This window comes from Gossypium hirsutum, chromosome A07 (genome assembly GCF_007990345.1).
Source record: "Gossypium hirsutum isolate 1008001.06 chromosome A07, Gossypium_hirsutum_v2.1, whole genome shotgun sequence".
NCBI lineage: Eukaryota > Viridiplantae > Streptophyta > Magnoliopsida > Malvales > Malvaceae > Gossypium > Gossypium hirsutum.
The window spans coordinates 38,850,222-38,869,673 of NC_053430.1; the positions used below are offsets into that span (position 1 = coordinate 38,850,222).

The 19,452-nt window shown below is 36.3% G+C and overlaps 1 non-coding gene across 1 annotated transcript; it reads left to right on the plus strand.

Annotated features, from left to right (window-relative positions):
- The first annotated feature begins 17,635 nt into the window (after nt 1-17,635).
- LOC121203975 (small nucleolar RNA R71) lies at nt 17,636-17,742 on the plus strand. The gene has a single exon (XR_005898903.1). It is a non-coding gene; the product is annotated as a small nucleolar RNA R71 (small nucleolar RNA).
- Nucleotides 17,743-19,452: the final 1,710 nt, after the last annotated feature.

Below are 19,452 nucleotides of genomic sequence, written 5' to 3' on the forward strand. Positions count from 1 at the left end.
AACTACCCTTACTAAGGCTTAGTTAAGGTCGAAACACACAGAACCACAAATAAAACATAAACTGACATAATACAAACATTTCGCAAGGCAAGACCACATGGCCGAGTCCTCGGCTGTGTGGGGGTCTACATGCCCATGTGAAGGCCCCACATGCCCATGTGGAGGGGCACATGCCCGTGTGAACAGCCCGTGTAACTCACTATCCAAAAGTGCTAAAAAATAATAACAGAAGAGAACGACCATGTGGAGATCTCACACACCCGTGTGGGACACATGTCTGTGTGGCCAGGCCGTGTGGTAACAAAAATACTCAAATCGGCCACCTGGCCGTGTGGCACCTAACCCTGCCCGGAACCCTAATTCCTAATTCCACACAACAGTGTGAACAGGCGGACGCCCTTATGGCCACCCATGTGGTCACGAAACCACTTTGGAACAGGCTAAAATCGCCAATTTAGCCATCGAAACAACCCCTAACCTTTACGAAAACAAGAGTACATCAAAATATGTAATTTTCCCTATACAAATTCAACAACCAATACCCAACCCACAGTTTAGAGAACATTCGAGAATGTCGAAACAATAATTTGAAAGAATAAAGAAAAAAAATAGTCAAGATTCAAATCCCACACCTGTTTCGTGATTGAAAAAGTTTGAATGACGACTCGAAGACCAGGAAACAAAACTCTTCAAATACCGCAAACAAAAACAGATTTAGCAGAAAAGAAATGAGCAAAAAGAAAAGCCAAGGGAGGGAGAGGGAGAGGAGAACGTGTAACCAAAAACAAGAAAATAATAAAATAAATTAAAATCAATAAATAACTAAAACTAAACAATTTAGTTAAAATATTTAACAAAACAACACAAGACGAAAAAAATTCTTCCAAAGCACACACACAACACGCATCCCAGAGATACTAAGACCCACTAAACCACCAGATTAGCACTCCCATTTTGTCATTTAATCACGCAGCTAACCACAATAGCACACATCACACTCAGACCCTAGCCACTAAAACTCAGAACTTCTAGCCCCAAAATTCGGGGTGTTACAACCCACCCCTCCTTGAAGAAATTTTGTCCCCTAAATTTCCAACTAACAGAACAGCAATATATCACCAGCTGCACCCTCACGCTCCCGCTGCGCACTCTAGCCTGAGCAAAACCAAATCAAACCTAAGACTTCACTCAGACACCCAGAACACTTAACCACAGAAGTAGATGCACACTTATCCTATCACACACAATTCCAATACTCTAATTTAAACACTGAAACATTCATAATCATACCTATTTCAAAATCATCGAGGACACTCCTTGATCCGATGCTCTGTGGACCCGCATTGAAGACATGCTCCCACCTTTATTTCCAGTAATTGCCTAGATGGCGCTTCTTACAATGCTCACAAGATGGACTGCTCACACCACCACTAGCACCCTCTGAAAAACCACTATTGCCACTCAAATGCGTTCTAACAGGCTTCGCAAACTGAGACTCCAACCTCAAAGGACTACGATTCCTTTTCTTCCCACAATCCACACACCTACTTTGAAACATTTCACTAGTCTCCTTTATCCTAGCCTCAAACACTTTCTCTAGTACTTACCACACTACCCGAGTCAATGCCTCAGTACCAATCTCTGCGTTATCGCTACCCAAAGTTGGTGGAATCACACTGGCCTCCGACTCTTGAACAGACACACGCCCTAGAGAAATGGTCGATTCCTCGTGATCTTGCTTACCTTAAGAATTCATATCAGCCTCATTCCTAACTTAGAATATCTACATTTCCAGAGAACAAACACAAAATAAATACAAAATTCTACATTTCCAATCTTACAGTTTTGAATTTCTACTTAGACCAGCATTGGAATCTCAAAGAATTCATTTCCGTAAAACATTTACAAAACACCAACATTCACTTACTGTGGTAAAGTTTCTCAAAAATTGCTTTTTAAAACCATCACGTGCGCATACGGACACGTAGAAGCACAGGCCGAGTTTTTGCTAACCTGACTCTGATACTACTAAATGTAACACCCTAAACCTAACCTAGAAGTTTAGATTGAATCTCAGATGTCACTTTGATCACCGAAGTGATCGTAGGTAAATTTAAAAAAAACTAAGTTATCACGTCAAACCAAAACATTTAAACCTTTAAACTTCAATCAGTAGAATTTCAATTAATTTTAATATATAAAACATGAAAAAATAAAAAAGAATAAATCTTAAAAAAGTACTTGTACCATAGTTGTATAAAATCTTACATTTCAAAAATCAAACAACAACATAGAAATTGAAACACAAACTGATAATTTATTTTCCGCGAAAACTATCCGAGACCTCCGCGTACCGAGCCCAGCATCAGAACTCAGAAAAGGTACCAGAAAGGGAAGCACTAAGAAGGGTGAGCTACTCGATCTTAGTGCGAGTTCGAAACAAGACAAGAAATAGAATTACGGATTTCAAATCAGTAGCGCAACATATTTTCAAATACTCCTAGAGGCAGAAAACATACCTGGAACCAATGTCCCAATAGAACTTAACAATCAGAGCACATCAAATTCACACATATGATTCAACACAAATGCAATTCAAACAAACAAATTACAAGCAACTAGTCCTACAGTCAAAACTCATAGACAGATGCGGATAAAATGCAGTCAAGTGATAAAACCCACCCATCCAGCCAACATACCTCTCTGTCCCCCAATCACACCCCATAAGAGCTGTTTAAGCTCATCCAACCAAAACACACCACATAGGACCTCGAAGGCCCATCCAACCCTACACACCACATATGTGGACTAGCCCACTCAGATATAATACACAACAGAGCTGGCGTATATGCAGTACAGTGCAATGCGGTAGTCCGTTGTATAGTCAAGCTGCAGTTTATACTGCTAGATCAGAATATGGTACTCAACAAAGCTGATGTGCAAGCGGTACAGTGCGGTAAACCGCTGTACAATTAATATGCAGTAGAACTACCAGATCAGATCAGATTCAGTCTCCCTTCTCTTTGTAAACCCACCAAAACACTTTATGCAAGTGCATGAATGCATTCAATTTCACAGAAATAATGACCACATTAACAGACAATCAGACATAGCAGATATGCACACAAACACGCCTAGATAACCGTGTTCAAAGTCAGACATTTCACCTAACAATTACAATTAACGCATACACTGTAGCCCTAATTTGAGTCTTAAATACCTTTACTAAGGCTTAGCTAAGGGTCGAAACACACAGAACCACAAACAGGTCATAAACCAACATAATACAAATATTTCGCAAGGCAGGACCATATGGCCGTGTGGAATTGCCTAGGGCATGTGGGGGTCTACACGTCCATGTGAAGCCCACACACGCCCGTGTGAAGGCCCCACATGCCCGTATAGAGGGCCACATGCCTATGTGAACAACCCGTGTAACTCATTATCCAAAAGATCTAAAACATAATAACAGAGGAGACATGACCATGTGGAGATCTCACAAGCCCGTGTGGGACACTTGCCCATGTGGCCAGGCCGTGTGGTACCAAAAATCATCAAAAACCCTAAATTCCCAATCACACATGCCCATGTGCCCAGAGGACACGGCCGTGTGAAAATCGACAAATATTCCCAAATCGGCCACATAGTCGTGTGGCCAGGCCGTGTGGCACCTAATGCTGCCTGAAACCCTAATTCCTAATTCCACACGGCTGTGTGAACAGTGGCCCGAAACCCTAATTCCTAATTCCACACGGTCGTGTGAACAGACACACACCCGTGTGGCCACCCATGTGGTCACGGAACCACTTCGAAACAAGCCAAAAATTTTTTTAGCCATCAAAACAGCCCCCAACCTTTTTGGAAACAAGAATACATCAAAATATGTCATTTCCCCATACTATTTCAACAACCAATACCCAACCCACAGTTTAGAAAACATTCGAGAATGCCAAAATAATGATGCAAGAATAAGGAAAAAGAAATAGTCAAGATTTGAATCCCATACCTATTTCATGATAAAAAATGTTCGGATGCCGACTCAAAGACCAAGAAACGAAGCTCTTCAAATACCGCAGACAAAAATTGATTTCGCAGAAAAGAAAAGAGGAAAAAGAAAAGCCAAAAGAGGGAGAACGAGAAGAGAACATGTAACCAAAAAAATAATAAAATAAATTAAAATCAATAAATAACTAAAACTAAACAATTTAATTAAAATATTGAACAAAACAACACAAGGCGAAAAAATATTCTTCCAAAGCGCACACACAAGACTCGAACACACGTCCCAGAGATACTAAGACCCACTAAACCACCAGACTAGCAGGCCCATTCTATCATCTAATCACGTAACTAACAATAATACCACACCTCACACTCAGACCCTAGCCACCAAAACTCAGAACTTATAGCCCTAAAATTCAGGGTGTTACAGGACTCGAACAGATACGTAAATTCAACAAACACAACAAATTGGCACTCAGTGTCTAATGGATAAATTCACAATAAAAAATTACACCTTGTGTTGGCCGGTAAAGACCGACTCATAAATATGCCCAGTACTAGTCAATATAACCGACAAATGGGGTGCCCAACACTCTTCAACACGTAGTTGTATAAACCTGAAATTTTCCTATCCTATGGCATGCCAATTATAAGCGACACTGCCCAAACAATTAATAGGTAACATGTTTCTCAGTTCAATTCAACATACTGAATCTTCAATATCAAACCATGTTTCCATCCATTCATAATCCATTATCATGCATCTGCCAACATTGTTCATTCCTCATATCAATTCAATTAAACATATAATTCAATATACGTTATTTTCACAACCATCAATTAAATCTATTTCCACAACTAATCATTCAACCACATCCATTCAATTTAATTAGTATTTTACACATATTTCCAAAGAACTAACTCACCTTATAATCCTACCATATGATGCAATGTTTATATGCAATAATTGAAATAGTTCGGATTAAAGAAATACAAACCGTGAACTTTGAGCTATTCGTTGACAACCTTATCTTTTCCTTTTTTTTGAGGGATTCGAGTCGAAGTTAGCTACGTTTTAAAACAAATAATACATTTCATCAATACACAGCCAAATTCACATTCAATTTCTAATTTATACAACTTTTGTATTTTATTCAATTTAGTCTCTAAAATCGGGACTAACATAACTTTCACAATTAACCTTAAATTTTTACACTAATTTCACTTTAGACCTAATTTAACTCCCTATTTCTCATTTTTATCCCAAAATTTTGAAATTGGTACAATTTAGTCCCTATAGCACAAAATCATCAACTAACTTTACAATCTAGTCCTTATTAGTTTTAAACTTAAAATCTATCAGTTTAACCCCTAGAGCTTCAACTATCCATCAATGGCAACATCTTCAAACTTTGTCAGTACTGAAAAATAGGACATGGGTCAGCTAGCTTAAGCTATTAGGATTCCAAAAACATAAAATTACAAGAAAAGATACTAAATTGACTAACCAATTTGAAGCTTGAAATTAAAAACCCTAAATCGTGCATTGTCTTCTTCTTCTTCTCCCCTTTTGATTCAATTTTGCATGAATTTTTTTTTAATGTTTCCACTATCTCTGTTTTATTATAATATATGTTTTATTATATTAGTTAAATTTTATATTTTATATTATTTTCAACAAATAACTCATGTTACCTTCCACTTTAATAAGAACAAAGGTTTCATAGTCTATTAAGTCCATAGTAGAGTTTCAATTAAAAATTCCTTAAGAAATCACACTTTTATCGCTTATGCGATTTAGTTCCTATACGCTAAATAAACCTTAATTCAATAAAATTACTCAACCAAAATTCAATTCACTTCAATTATAACTCTATAAATATTTAATAAAAATATTTACAAGTCCTGTTTATGAAATCGGGGTTTTGAAACCGTACTTTTTGACACCAATGACTTTCGAGTCCTTACCATTCTCCCCCTTAAGAAATTTTGTCCCCAAAATTTACCTAAAAAGAGGTGGGGATACTAAGATCTCCTTGTCTCTTCTGAATCCCAAGTTGCTTCCTCAACACTATGGCTACGCCATAGCACTTTCACAAGTGGAATGAGTTTGTTTCACAATTCTTTCACCTCACAAGTTAGAATTTCAACTGGTTCTTCCTTGTAAGACAAGTCGGGTTAAATTTCTATATATCTTCTATCGAAATGATGTGAGATGGATCTGATCAGTATCTCCTGAGCATTGATACATGAAAAACGTCGTGTATTTTTTACAACTCTATTGGTAATGCCAACCGATACGCAACTAGTCCAATCCTTTCAGTGATCTCATATGGTCCAAAATAATGAAGGCTCAACTTTCCTTTTCGACCAAATAAAGGACTTTTTTCCACGATGAAACCTTTAAAAACACTTTATTACTCATAACAAACTGGATGTCTTTTAAAACTACTTATTATTTAGATTAACTAAAGTTTTAGTATACTTGAGGATTTTATTTATATGTACTTAGCTAGCCTATATAAAAGCCTCATCATTGTACATAATTCAATCAATTAATTCATTATTCACTTTGAGTTAATAAAATTCTCTTTGAGTTTTCTTTTAGAAGAGTTTTAACAAAATTCTCTTTGAGTTTTCTTTTAGAAGAGTTTTAACAATCTTTTAAGACTGTGGGGAACATCTTCAAGCTTTTTCTTTTCAAGTTTTCTTTCTTGAAGGGGAAATTAGAGTCTTTTGAAGGCGGTTGTGGATTCATTTGGTTTCCAAGGCTCTTTAGGACTTCTACTCGCCACTTGTAATTTTTTTCATCTATATTTTTTTTCATCTTTATTCTATCTTTTTATTTTTTAATTGTTTAAATATTTGATTCATTTAACTATTTTTTTCCATTTTAATCATTTATTTTAATTTTTTTTATTCATAGATTTAACTTGGATTTTTTTTTTACATTTCATGTTGTGTCAAAATTCAAGTTTCTTTTTTATTTTCTAGAGCCCTAAGTCAAATCTGCAACTTGGACAAACTTACAATCCTATCCACACACGCATCCTTGTCACTTTATCTACCAGTGAGAAAGGGAAGGCTCTCAATTTAATGTGCTCTTCGGATAGTCATTTGGGTCTCATAGTCAAACACACCATATGGAATTCCTTTAAGTGCTTTTGAGGATATTCATTTTGTAAACCATGAAAGCTATACAATATAACAACCCATTTTTCAGTGGTACTAAAAATTCTAGTTTTGAGACCCCGTTTTTGATGATCAAGTCCGTAAATATTTTTAATGCACATTTACCACTTAATTTTAGTATTATATTGAATTTTGGTCTAATGATTTTGGCAATTAGATAATTAGTTAAGTTACAAGTGTTTTGACCAAAAAGTCAATAGTGTCGTATATGGTGGTTTCAAAACCCCACATCTGACGAGTGAGCCCGTAAATATTATTATTTAATATTTAAAAGTTTAGTATAAAGTTTTTTCTAGTCCATTACTTTTGTCGTTTAGATAGTTAATTAGAGTACAATGACTAAATTGTAAAAGTGATAAAAGTTTAATCATTATGGATTTTTAATTGGTTTAAGGATGAATTAAGAAATTGGATCATTTTCTAGTGTACAAATGGTGGTGGATGACTCCTAATATCCACTAAATTGTTTTATTACAATTAAGGTTAATTAATTATAGTTAATTAGGTTAATTTATAAGTTAGTCTATACATAAAAGTTAAAATTAAAACAAAGTAAATAAATATTTCATATGTTCATCTTCTAACTCATGAATAGGATAATGAAAATAGATTTTGGAATCTTAAGCATTCATCTCTCAAATTGATTGGAAATTGAATCAATCGAAAGATAATTGAATAAAAGAAAAAATTGCGGATTAGATCTTGACACCTTATTTTTTGTTGTTTTCTAAAGTAAGTTCATATAGAACTTACTATGTTCTTTTATATAATGTTTGAATTGTATGATTATACTTACAAATTTATGTATGTGTGTGTAATTTTAGTGATTTTGGCATCTAAAGGACTAAATCATAAATTATGTGTTACATGGAAACTATGAATTGATACGAGGTGTTGATTGGTAAAAAAATGTTTTATCTGATTGATAAAATATTTATAAATTTTTATAGAGAGATTGAATTGATAAAAAAGAATGGTAATAGAGCCCGTGTGAATTTAATAAATGATTTGGATACAAATGGCATGCCATTAAAGTTTCAAAAGAAAACGGGTGTTGTGATCAGGGATTAATTCAACGACTTGAGATCCAACATTTGTTGTGAATTATCTGAAGCTAGTGTTTGTAGCATCGAACCAAGCTAGTGTTGGCAACCTTGATCCAAGCTAGTGTTAGCAACCTTGATCCAAAGCAAGTGTCAGCAGCCTGATAAAGTCAGTATATGTAATCATATCAATCCCGAGTATACAAGTTCAATTTACTCCAGTATTTTGAGTGAAAGAAAAAAATGGAAATGGTATTAAATGGAAATGAAATGGTTGGAATGAATATATGCATATGAATAAAATTATATATGTTTTAAGTTGGTATGATGGAATGTTATAAATATATTTTTTGTTATAAGTTCATGATATGTATTTGAACTAACCCATTTGATATATTTTTCGAAATGCCTATGCAAGTGTAAGGTTGCCAAAAGATGCCATGTTAGATATGAATCTATTGGAATTGCATAGATTGTTTAAATCTTAAGGTAAGTTAATTAAATTATGAACTTACTAAGCATTCAAAATGTTTACTCGTTATCCCCCTTTTTACTTGTAGATCATTGATTTAGTAGAAAGTGTCGCTCTGATTGCTTCGGATCTCACACTATATAGCCTATGATTGTATACTCCTTTAATCATTCTAGACTCGATTACGTGGCATGTATATAGGCTGGACATGTATACGTGTTTACCTTGAAATATGGTGATTTTGAACCTTAAATGATGCTTGAGTTTGAATGGTTATTTGTTGTGTCTATAAGTGAATATGTTAGCAACGTGTTTAAGCTAGAGTAGAAGTATAGGAATAACAATGTTGGTGGTAAAGTTTTGTGGTGTTTGAATGGAATTCATAAAGTTATTTAGCATGGAATGGTATGAATGAATGATGACTTGAAATGGATATATGACATGGTTAAATAGGATGAATTGGTACAGTTGTATTCATATGTTTTGATGTCTATTAGCGAAAAGGTTGGATTCATAAATTGGAAAGGGTTATATGAATGATTGGTATGATGTTAATGTTGAAAGGTTCAAAATCATATTAGTACAGATTACGTATGAATAGGTTTGGTGTCAAATGTGGCCTTTTGGTTTAGTTAATATTAGTGATGGTTAATTGAATGCCTTGGTATATGTTTTGGATTGGTTTTGTGCAGGTTTAAGGGGCATCTATGCACCAAGTGAGTTTTTTAATGGTTAGCTTGAAATAGGTACCAAAAGGTCCATTTTGTACCAAAAACAATGTAACGCCCCAAAAATTTGAATATTTAAGTGTTGGGTTACAGTGTAATTGAGTCTCTGTATTTATGGTTTTGTGCTCTGTTTATCTGTTGGGGGTCAAGAGTTCGAGTTGCATTGTTAAGTTTTGTTATTTTATTCTAAACCAAGCTCTGTCCTTGATTGGTTGACTTAAATTTATTTCAGTGTCAAGAATGAGCCTGTTGGTTCACTGGTTAAGCATCTATTTACTATTTGATCTTGTGTTCGAGTCTCAACATTGGTGTTTCAAAAATTTTGCTAAATGTTAGAAATCTATTGGTAGTTAAATTAGATTTTAAAATGTTCTTTTTCCCCATCTTCTTTTTCCTTTTTCCTTATTTTCTTTTCTACTTACGTTTCTTTTTCTTTTAGTTTTTCTTTTTTATTGTGTTCGACAAGTGGGTATCAGAACTAACTGATGGTCCTAAGCTTTTCGATGCATTGTTAGAAAACTTCTGTGTAAGTTCTATCGTAAAGTCTTGTGAAGTTCTATTAGTTCCTGTTTTTGTATTTAAATTGGGATTTCTCTGACTGTTTCACTTGAATTCTCTATTAATTGCTCATTGATCTCTTTCCCTTAGGCATGTATACCAAGGAAAGTGGTCTTTCGTATGCTGCTTCGAGTTAGTTTTGTCAATATTTCGGTAAGCGTCCATTTGTTGGAAGTTTCACGTCGAGGTTCTCGACATAATTGTTTGAGTATTAATGTATGTGATTTTTTTCATTTTAGTTTTTTGATTGGTTGTTGGATGGTTATATTAGGTTTTAAGATTTCTCTGCGCTATTCCTACGTCAACACATTATCAGATGCATACTAAAATCCCAAGTGATTGAACAAATCACGATAAGTTTTGAATTTATAATTGTCTGTTCTTGAAAACTAACTATTATCACGACAAAGGCAAGCGCACCTTATCGAACAGTAGTATAGCTTATGGCAAGATCGAGATGTCGAACCCAAAGGAACTAAAAGTACTAGTATTAACTTTCTCTTTATTATCTAGCCTAAAAATAAAAGGGTTTTTTTATCCAAACTAATTACTAAACTAAGTGTGCACAGAAAGTAAATTGGGGAAATAACTTTTGAGAAAACTGAATGATTTGGACAATACCCAAGGGAAAAATCCACCTAGACTTTACTTATTATTGACTCTGAATTAGACGATTTATTCATTTGACTTGATCCGTAGAAATACCTAATTTATATTATTATCTCTCTCGAGACTAACAATGTCTAACCCCAGGTTGATTACTTGAAATCTTTTTCTAATTAAAACCCCTAGTGTTGCATTAACTCGATCTATGGATTCCCTTATTAGGTTTCACCCTAATCTGGCAAAATTATGTCACCCTATCTCTAGGCGTGCAATTAACTCCACTTAATTATGTTAGATCTACTCTTAGATAGGGACTTTTGCTCCTCTGAATAAGCACATCAAAACTTGAATTAATATCCTGGAATATCAAAGCAAGAATTAAGAACACATAATTAAGAACAAATCAAATATTTATCATATAATTCAAGTAATAATAACAAGATCCGTCTTAGGTTTTATTCCCTTTAGGTATTTTGGGAGTTTAGTTCATATTTATGAAAGAAAACATCTCAAAAGAATAATGATAACAAAACATAAAAAAAACCCAAGAACTCTTGAAGGGAATTGAAGGGAGATCTTTAGTCTTGAAGGTGAATCTGACTTCTGAGATGGATCAATCGGCTTCCTTCAAGTAATTCCTTGCTTCCTACTCTGTGTGTGTTCTTTTGTCCTCCTCTAATGTGTTTAAATAGGCTTTAGAATGCCTCCAAGCCCACCAGAGTGCCTTTTTCCGATTAGAACTAGACTTGGGCCTGACAGGGACACGCCCGTGTTTGAGTGCTTCAAACCGTGTTAGGGTCTGTTGAATAGACATGGCCGTGTGGTATACCCATGTAAGGAAGTCCAGGTCGTGTTGATTTCCCACGTTGGCCCATTTTCTCCGTTTTCGGCCCGTTTCTCGCTTGTTTTACTCTTCTATGCTCACCTAAGTATAAAACATGAAATTAAAAGATTAAGAGCATCGAATTCACCAAATCTAAGGAGAAATCATCCATAAATGTGCTAAGCATGGGATAAAAATATGCATAAATTACGGTTTATCAAATACCCCCACGCTTAAGCGTTTTCTTGTCCTCAAGCAAAATCCTCAACTCACAATTAAGAATTCTTTTTACTCAACTTATAATTCCTATCAATAATATCTCAGAATAAACCATAAGTAATCATACGTTGAGAATTTGACTAGAAGAACATCAATGTTTCAAACATTCCAAGTTGAGCATTTTATCACGAAAACATTAGGTGTCTCCCCTCATCTAAGTAATCACCTTTGATTCAAAACATCACATAATTCAACATCCTCACTAAAGGTTTACTCAAATCACTCGAGGTTTAAGGACAACAAATTAAGCACTCATCAGTCAATATGAAAAGTTATTACCATAAGCTTGCGTGAAAATCAAATCTCCACCACTATATATTGAGATGAAACATCAATCAAAAGGTCTTTAGAGGGTTGTAACGTGGCTTTGGTTAGGGGGTGTGGTCACAAGCTGAAAGGAAAGGTTAGAATCGAGATTGAATTGAAAAATTACCTAACTAGAAAAATAACTAATCATAAATTGAACACATGTGAGCTTCTTCTCAGAATACGGAATTAAACACTTAAGCTCAAAAACAAAGGATTACTACTTATAAAAATGTATGTATTGTAATTTAATTTTTTTATTTTTTTATTTTTTAAGGACAAATCAAATAACATAGGCTAACTATCAAAGATAAAACATAGCTAAACAATTTATTCAAATCAAATCTCGAAAAAAAATAGGGATCAAATTAATTTAGAGGATTTCAACAATAATGGTTTATGGGTTAACATTGAGGGTAAATCAATGAATGGGTTCTTGGGCTTAAAGGGGTTCACTAAGGGTTAATTATGAACGTAGGCTTTTTATGGAATGAGTGGGTTAAACCTAAGTGCCTTTATCATCTTGACATATCAAATCAAAGGTGTGGTCTTGACATGCATAATCAAGCAAGTTCTAGAATAAAAATTCAATATTGACACACTAATAACAATAAAATTGAGCTTGAAAGAAATAATGTATGGTCTAAAGGCTCAAGATCTCACAAAATTTTTGGCTTTTTTGATGTTAAACCTGTGAATTTCAACTCAAGATAATACCTAAACTTGGGGGAACAACCTAAACAATTTTTAATTCTAAAAAAAAATCAACTTATCATGCTTGATTCTTTAATTCCTTAAAGTTTAAACAATCAATGCATGAATGCCTATGTTTTAATCTAAGACATATCAATAAAAATCATAAGTTAATCAAAATTCATTCTAATAGTGATATAAGTGAGTCACGTGAGAATAAGACAAAATTCAGGGATTTTTCTGATAAAGATATAAATGACACCCCCACACTTAAGATGTACATTGCCCTCAATGTACAAAGATAGATTTACTGAAAAATATAGATATAAGAGAGGGAGAGAAGTGAAACTTCCTGAATTTGTGGATGAACTCCTTGAATTTGAGTTATGGAGAATAATCGGCCGAGGCAATGATAAGAGTGGAGGAGGATACTCCAGTGGTGGTAGAGGTTGGGTTCCACAACCACAGTGTCCAGCGAAGAGGTTATCGTGGTAGTCGGGCAAGACATGGCAGTCATGGAGAACCTTTTCCAGTGGAGTTTCTAGTTCCTAAGTAATAGTGAGCTTTGGAGCTCTTTATAACTGCGATAGAATCAATAACTCTTTAGGAAATAAAAAAAGCATGATTAATCGTAAAGAAATGGCTGAAAGTATAAATTATTCAATATAAACTATAAAACCTAAGGATGAAATAAAATTAAAAGAAAAAAAATAAAATAAAATAAAAATTAGTTTTAAAAAAATATAAAAATAAAAACATAAAAATAATAAATAAAAGTCTTTAAACATTTTCATCGCTAGATGGTTCGTGAGGTGGGGGCGGCGATGAGATATGAAGGTGCTGACAAATCTGATGTAGAGTTGCATCAATGTGATCAAAGCGCTGAAAACATTGTTGCTCGAATCAAGTAGGGCACTCAGAGATGTCAGAGAGTGAAGCCGCCGCATGAACTGGACGATGAATAGGTGGTGGCTAAGAGGCTGGATCCTCATGAGGCGGAGGGACATCATTGGCAATGTCCTCTGGGTCCTTCTGCTCGGCTGACTAGACAAGGCGGTACTGGGGAGGATCAAATCCACATGGTCGCTGGATCATCCTCATATGCAGCATACTCGGGATGCACTATGGAATATCTGACTGATAAGCGTGAGGGAGGATGATGGCGCCGCCGAGTTGAGGAGACCGAAGTACCGTGCCCTGCGAGTTACATAGCGGACTATGGAAATGACTCCGTTCCTGTGCCGTTCCATCTGATAACGAATGGCGAGGGTAACGAATGACACCGGTGCTCTCTCGCCATCCAGTCAGGGTGTGGGCTAGGATGGCATGTAGGTATCGCAGAGATGGGGTAAGAGCTGATGCTTTGTAGCGACTTAGGTCATAGGTGGCCGAAGTAGGGACGAGGGCCTTCCAGCAGTTTGAAGAAGAGTAATGGATGTGGCGATAGAGGCTCGCAAAGTCGTCGTCGTCCATGAACCCCTTCGTGTATAGTCCTAACGCAACTTCGAACTCAGGTACTCTCAACTAGCAGACTAAACCGCCAAGACGAAACTGGACTACTCCAAGATCATCGAACTCTGTCATAACAACTTGAAGGTGGAAGGTTAAATAGAGTTCGAGTGTGAGCTCAAGGTACGTTGGCTTGATAATCTCAAAGAATAGCCCTCATGGGTCAGTCGTCAGGAGGGCCAGGACTGCATCAGCTAATTGGATTTGTTTTAGTACGGCCCAGTCAATGGAACGGCCCACACCCAGGGGTCGGGCCCGTAATATCTGGAATAGCTCATCCTGTGGTCCCGATAGAAATTGGAGGAATGGGTGCCTAATCTCGGCAATAGGACCTGAGGAGGATGATGCTCTTTTGCGTTTCTTCGAGGAGGGAATGATAGTCTTCTTGTCGCATGGATTTGACATGATATACCTGCAAGAAGAACTACTCTTATATCTTGATGAATGTAAAAGATATCTACAAATTCAAAAAGGAATTAACCATGAATTAAACTATCAAATGCAATCAAAAATTACTAACACTAACAAGACTCAACCAAAAGCAATCAAACTTGATAGAGATTTTATGGCAAAAGGCAAAGTGATAGCATGACTAAAATAAAAACGAACTAGATGAAAGTAGCTAAGCATAGTAAGAATCTGGTACAAAGTATGAGAACTAAATCCTAGGAATGAGGATGATAAACAATTAGTAGCAAAATAATAGGGTAAAAAATCATTCGTAAGCATCAACAGAAAGTAAAAGAAAGAGAAAATTGTTAGAAGAGGACCAGTGGTCAGAGGAGCAACGGCGTGAAGTTTGGGTGCGGTTGTGGTCAGCCACGGGCGTGGGTGATGGGGCCGTGTGGGTTATACAAGGGGAGAAGAGGAGAGAGGAGAGAAAAATGAGAGAAGAGAAGACGTCTAGGGGTGGTCAGTCGGTGGTGGGGAAGAGGATTTTGGAAGCTAGGGTTAGGTTTTGGGGAAAGGAATGATGAATAGTGAGGGGTTTATACAGATTTTGGGGCACACGGTCGTGGGGCACGCCTGTGTGTTTCGTGATTTTCAAATTTGGGGTGCGTCTGAGATTCAGCCCACGCCTGTGTTCGTTGGGTATGTTGGTGCACACGGCCGTGTCCTACTTCATTCACTTCTCCGATACCCATGTATGGAAGTAAACGCCCGTGTTAATTTCATAGTCTCGAGCATGGGTGGTGGCCACGGGCGTGTCGCATGCCCTTGTTAATTGCTCAGTTTAAACCACACCTTCTAGACACGAACCTGTTGCTCACCCATGTTGTTTTGGTAGAATTTCCCACGGCCATGTCGCACGGCCGTGGTGATTTGTCGAATCCTATGTTGGGAAAAATTTTGCTCTGTTTTCACACAGCCGTATCGCACGGCCATGTTGCCTCCCTTGGTATGGGCACTGCCGAAGGCACGCCCGTGTGCCTGGCCATGTGGATTTGGGCAACCTGTGTTCAAGGACTCAGTTAGTGATTTAGATGTTAAAAACTAAAATTCAAAGAAGTTAACACTATTAGTGCTCGGGTTGCCTCCTGAAAAGTGCTTATTTATAGTCTAAGCTTGACTTACCTCTCTGTTGCATGGTCATGGTGGTGTGAGGAGTTTATACTCCTCATTCTCATCAAAATAAGGTTTTATATGAGTACTATTTACCTTAGAAGTGCCAAATTTGGGATTAATTACCTCGACTGTACCGTATGGGAAAATGCTAAGTACCATAATAAGGATTGCTCCATTAGGTTCAAAAGTGGTAATACGAGGGTCTACTGCATCTAGTAGTACTTTGTCTCCAACCTTAAGTTGATTTGGTGAAACATTGAGCTCGTTATGGCGTGGTTTTGGTCTATCGTGTGCTCTCAGTTTCTGTGTCCGCCATTCATCTAGTTCCTCGAATTGTAGCCTTCGTTCTTCATGGATGGGTCCTTTGTTGTTATTTGAACATGGCTCATGCATGCTTTTCAAACGTATTTCTTGCACAGAAGATTGCACCATATGATCAGTATTAGTAGAATTACAAGCTTGAAGAGTGACTGTTTCATCACCCAACGTCACTATCCTCTTCTATGTCTAGAGCAACAAAATCGATTGGGAATATAAATTTGTCAATTTTAACGAGTACATCTTCAATAATACCCCTAGGAAATCTAATTGTTTTATTTGCTAACTGAATGCTCATCCTAGTTTGTTTAGGTTTCCCAAGACCTGGTTGTTTAAACATTTTATAGGGCATGACATTAATACTAGCCCCTAAATCAGCCAAGGCATTACTAACATCTAAGCTACCAATTAAACAGGGAATCGTAAAACTCTTTGGATCTTTCAATTTGTTGGCCAGCTTATTCTACAGAATGGCTGAGCAAACTGCATTCATCTCCACATGCGACACCTCATCCAACTTCTGCTTATTTACTAAAAGCTCCTTTAAAAATTTAACTGCGTTTGGCATCTGTGAAAGAGCTTTAATAAATGGTAAGCTAATATGTAATAGTTTAAGGAATTTACCAAATTGTTCATCTGTGCGGTCTTTCCTTGTCGCATTGGGGTATGGCACTCGTGGTTTGTACTCTTTACTTACTGATTTTTGCTCACTATGGACTACCTCACCTTTACCTTTACTTACCACAATTCCTTGCCTCAGTTCTAGTTCAGGTTCAACTAACCCTTCCTTGTCTTGAATGGTAATCGCATTGAGTTTTTCTCTTGGGTTAGATTCAATGTTACTCGGTAGGCTACCTTGTGGTCGTTCAAAAATTAGTTTAGTGAGCTGTCCTATCTGAGTTCGAGTCCTTAGATCGATGCTTGTTGATTCTTAAGTGCCGTTTCGGTATTCTGGAAACGAGTCTTTGACACCAAGATAAACTTTGTTAGCATCTCCTCAAGGTTCGGTTTCTTTTCCTATTGGTAAGGTGGTTGTTGAAAAGCTAGATGATGTTGCGGCCTTTGATTTCCTTGACCACCCTACGAAAAATTGGAATGGTTCCTCCAACCTGCATTATAAGTGTTACTATATAGGTTGTTTTGAGGTTTAGAATTATTGTTACCCATATATTGAACTTGTTCCTCCTCGGTGCTAAGGCTGAAGGATTGATATTCTGTGTGTACTCCTCCTCCATTTGAATCACATCTCATCACTGGATGTACCTGAGTAGAACCACATAAACCGTCAATCTTTTTATTTAAAAGTTCTACCTGGTTAGATAACATAGTAACCGCATAGAGGTTGAAAACACTGGCCGCTTTCGTCGTCTTTGTCCTCATAACTTGCCACTAATAGTTATTCAGTGACATCTCTTCAATAAATTCGTAAGCCACTTCAGGTGTTTTGTTATGGATAGTCCCACTAGCAACTGCATCAATAAGTTACCTTGTTGAGGGGTTCACACCGTTGTAAAACTTTTGAACCTGCAACCATAAAGGTAACCCATGGTGAGGGCACCTTCTCAATAGATCCTTGTATCCCTCCCATGCATCATAGAGTGTTTCTATATCCATCTGCACAAAAGAAGAGATATCATTCCTCAACTTAGCTGTTTTAGCAGGCGAAAAATATTGAAGTAAAATTTTTTTGGTCATTTGTTCCCAAGTAGTGATTGACCCTCGTGGTAACGAGTTCAACCACTTTTTAGCTTTATTCCTCAATGAAAAGGGAAATAACCAAAGACGAATGGCATCATCAGAAATGCCATTGATTTTAAAAGTGTTGCAGAATTCCAAAAAATTTGCCAAATGAGTGTTTGGGTCCTCGTTCTACAAACCATCAAACTGAACAAACTGTTGTATCATTTAAATAGTGTTAGGTTTCAGTTCAAAATTATTTGCAGCAACAGCAGGCCTAACTATACTTGACTCAGTTCCTGTTAAAGTAGGTTTAACAGAATCATACATAGTGTGTGGAGCAAGATTCTGATTTACTGGATCAGCAGTAATAGTAGGAGGTACTAGATTTTCTTGATTTTCAGCCATCTCCTCAGTTGTGGTGGAAATATCGTCCTCTTTCTCTTTCTCTGTGTATCTTAGGCTTTGCCTCATTTCTCTTCGATTTTTGCAGGCTATGTGATCAATCTCACTCTCAAAAAGCAATGGTCCCGACGGGTTTCTTCTAGTCATAAACTATAAAAACCTGCCATAAGGAAAAAGAAAATTTAGTAACAAAAATCAAAATAAAATTTAAATTGCAATTAAATAAATGGCTAAAGTAATAAAAATTAAGTGTTCCTAATATCTTAGTTCCCCGGCAACGACGCCAAAAACTTGATTGAACAAATCGCGATAAGTTTTGAATTTATAATTGTCTGTTCTTGAAAACTAACTATTATCACGACAAAGGCAAGCGCACCTTATCGAACAGTAGTATAGCTTATGGTAAGATCGGGATGTCGAACCCAAAAGAACTAAAAGTACTAGTATTAACTTTCTTTTTATTATCTAGCTTAAAAATAAAGGGGTTTGTTTTATCTAAACTAATTACTAAACTAAGCATGCACAAAAAGTAAATTGGGGAAATAACGTTTTGGAAAACGGAGTGATTTGGACAATACCCAAGGGAAAAGACTTCACTTGTTATTGACTCTGAATTAGACGATTTATTCATTTGATTTGATCTATAGAAATCCCTAATTTATATTATTATCTCTCTCGAGACTAACAATGTCTAACCCCAGGTTGATTAATTGAAATCTTTTTCTAATTAAAACCCCTAGTGTTGCATTAACTCGATCTATGGATTCCCTTATTAGGTATCACCCTAATCCAGAAAAATTATGTCACCTTATCTCTAGGCGTGCAATTAACTCCGCTTAATTATGTTAGATCTACTCTTAGGCAGGGACTTTTGCTCCTCTAAATAAGCACATCAAAACTTAAATTAATATCAATTAAGAACATATAATTAAGAACAAATCAAATATTTATCATATAATTCAGGTAATAATAACAAGATCCGTCTTAGGTTTCATTCCCCTTAGGTATTTGGGGAGTTTAGTTCATATTTATGAAAGAAAACATCTCAAAAGAATAATGATAACAAAACATAAAGAAAAGCCAAGAACTCTTAAAGGGAATTGAAGGGAGATCTTTAGTCTTGAAGTGAATCCGGCTTCTAAGATGGATCAATCGACTTTCTTAGAGTAATTCCTTGCTTCCTACTCCGTGTGTGTTATTTTTTTCTCTTCTAGTGTGTTTAAATAGGCTTTAGAATGCCTCCAAGCCTTTCAAAGTGCCCTTTTTCGATTAGAA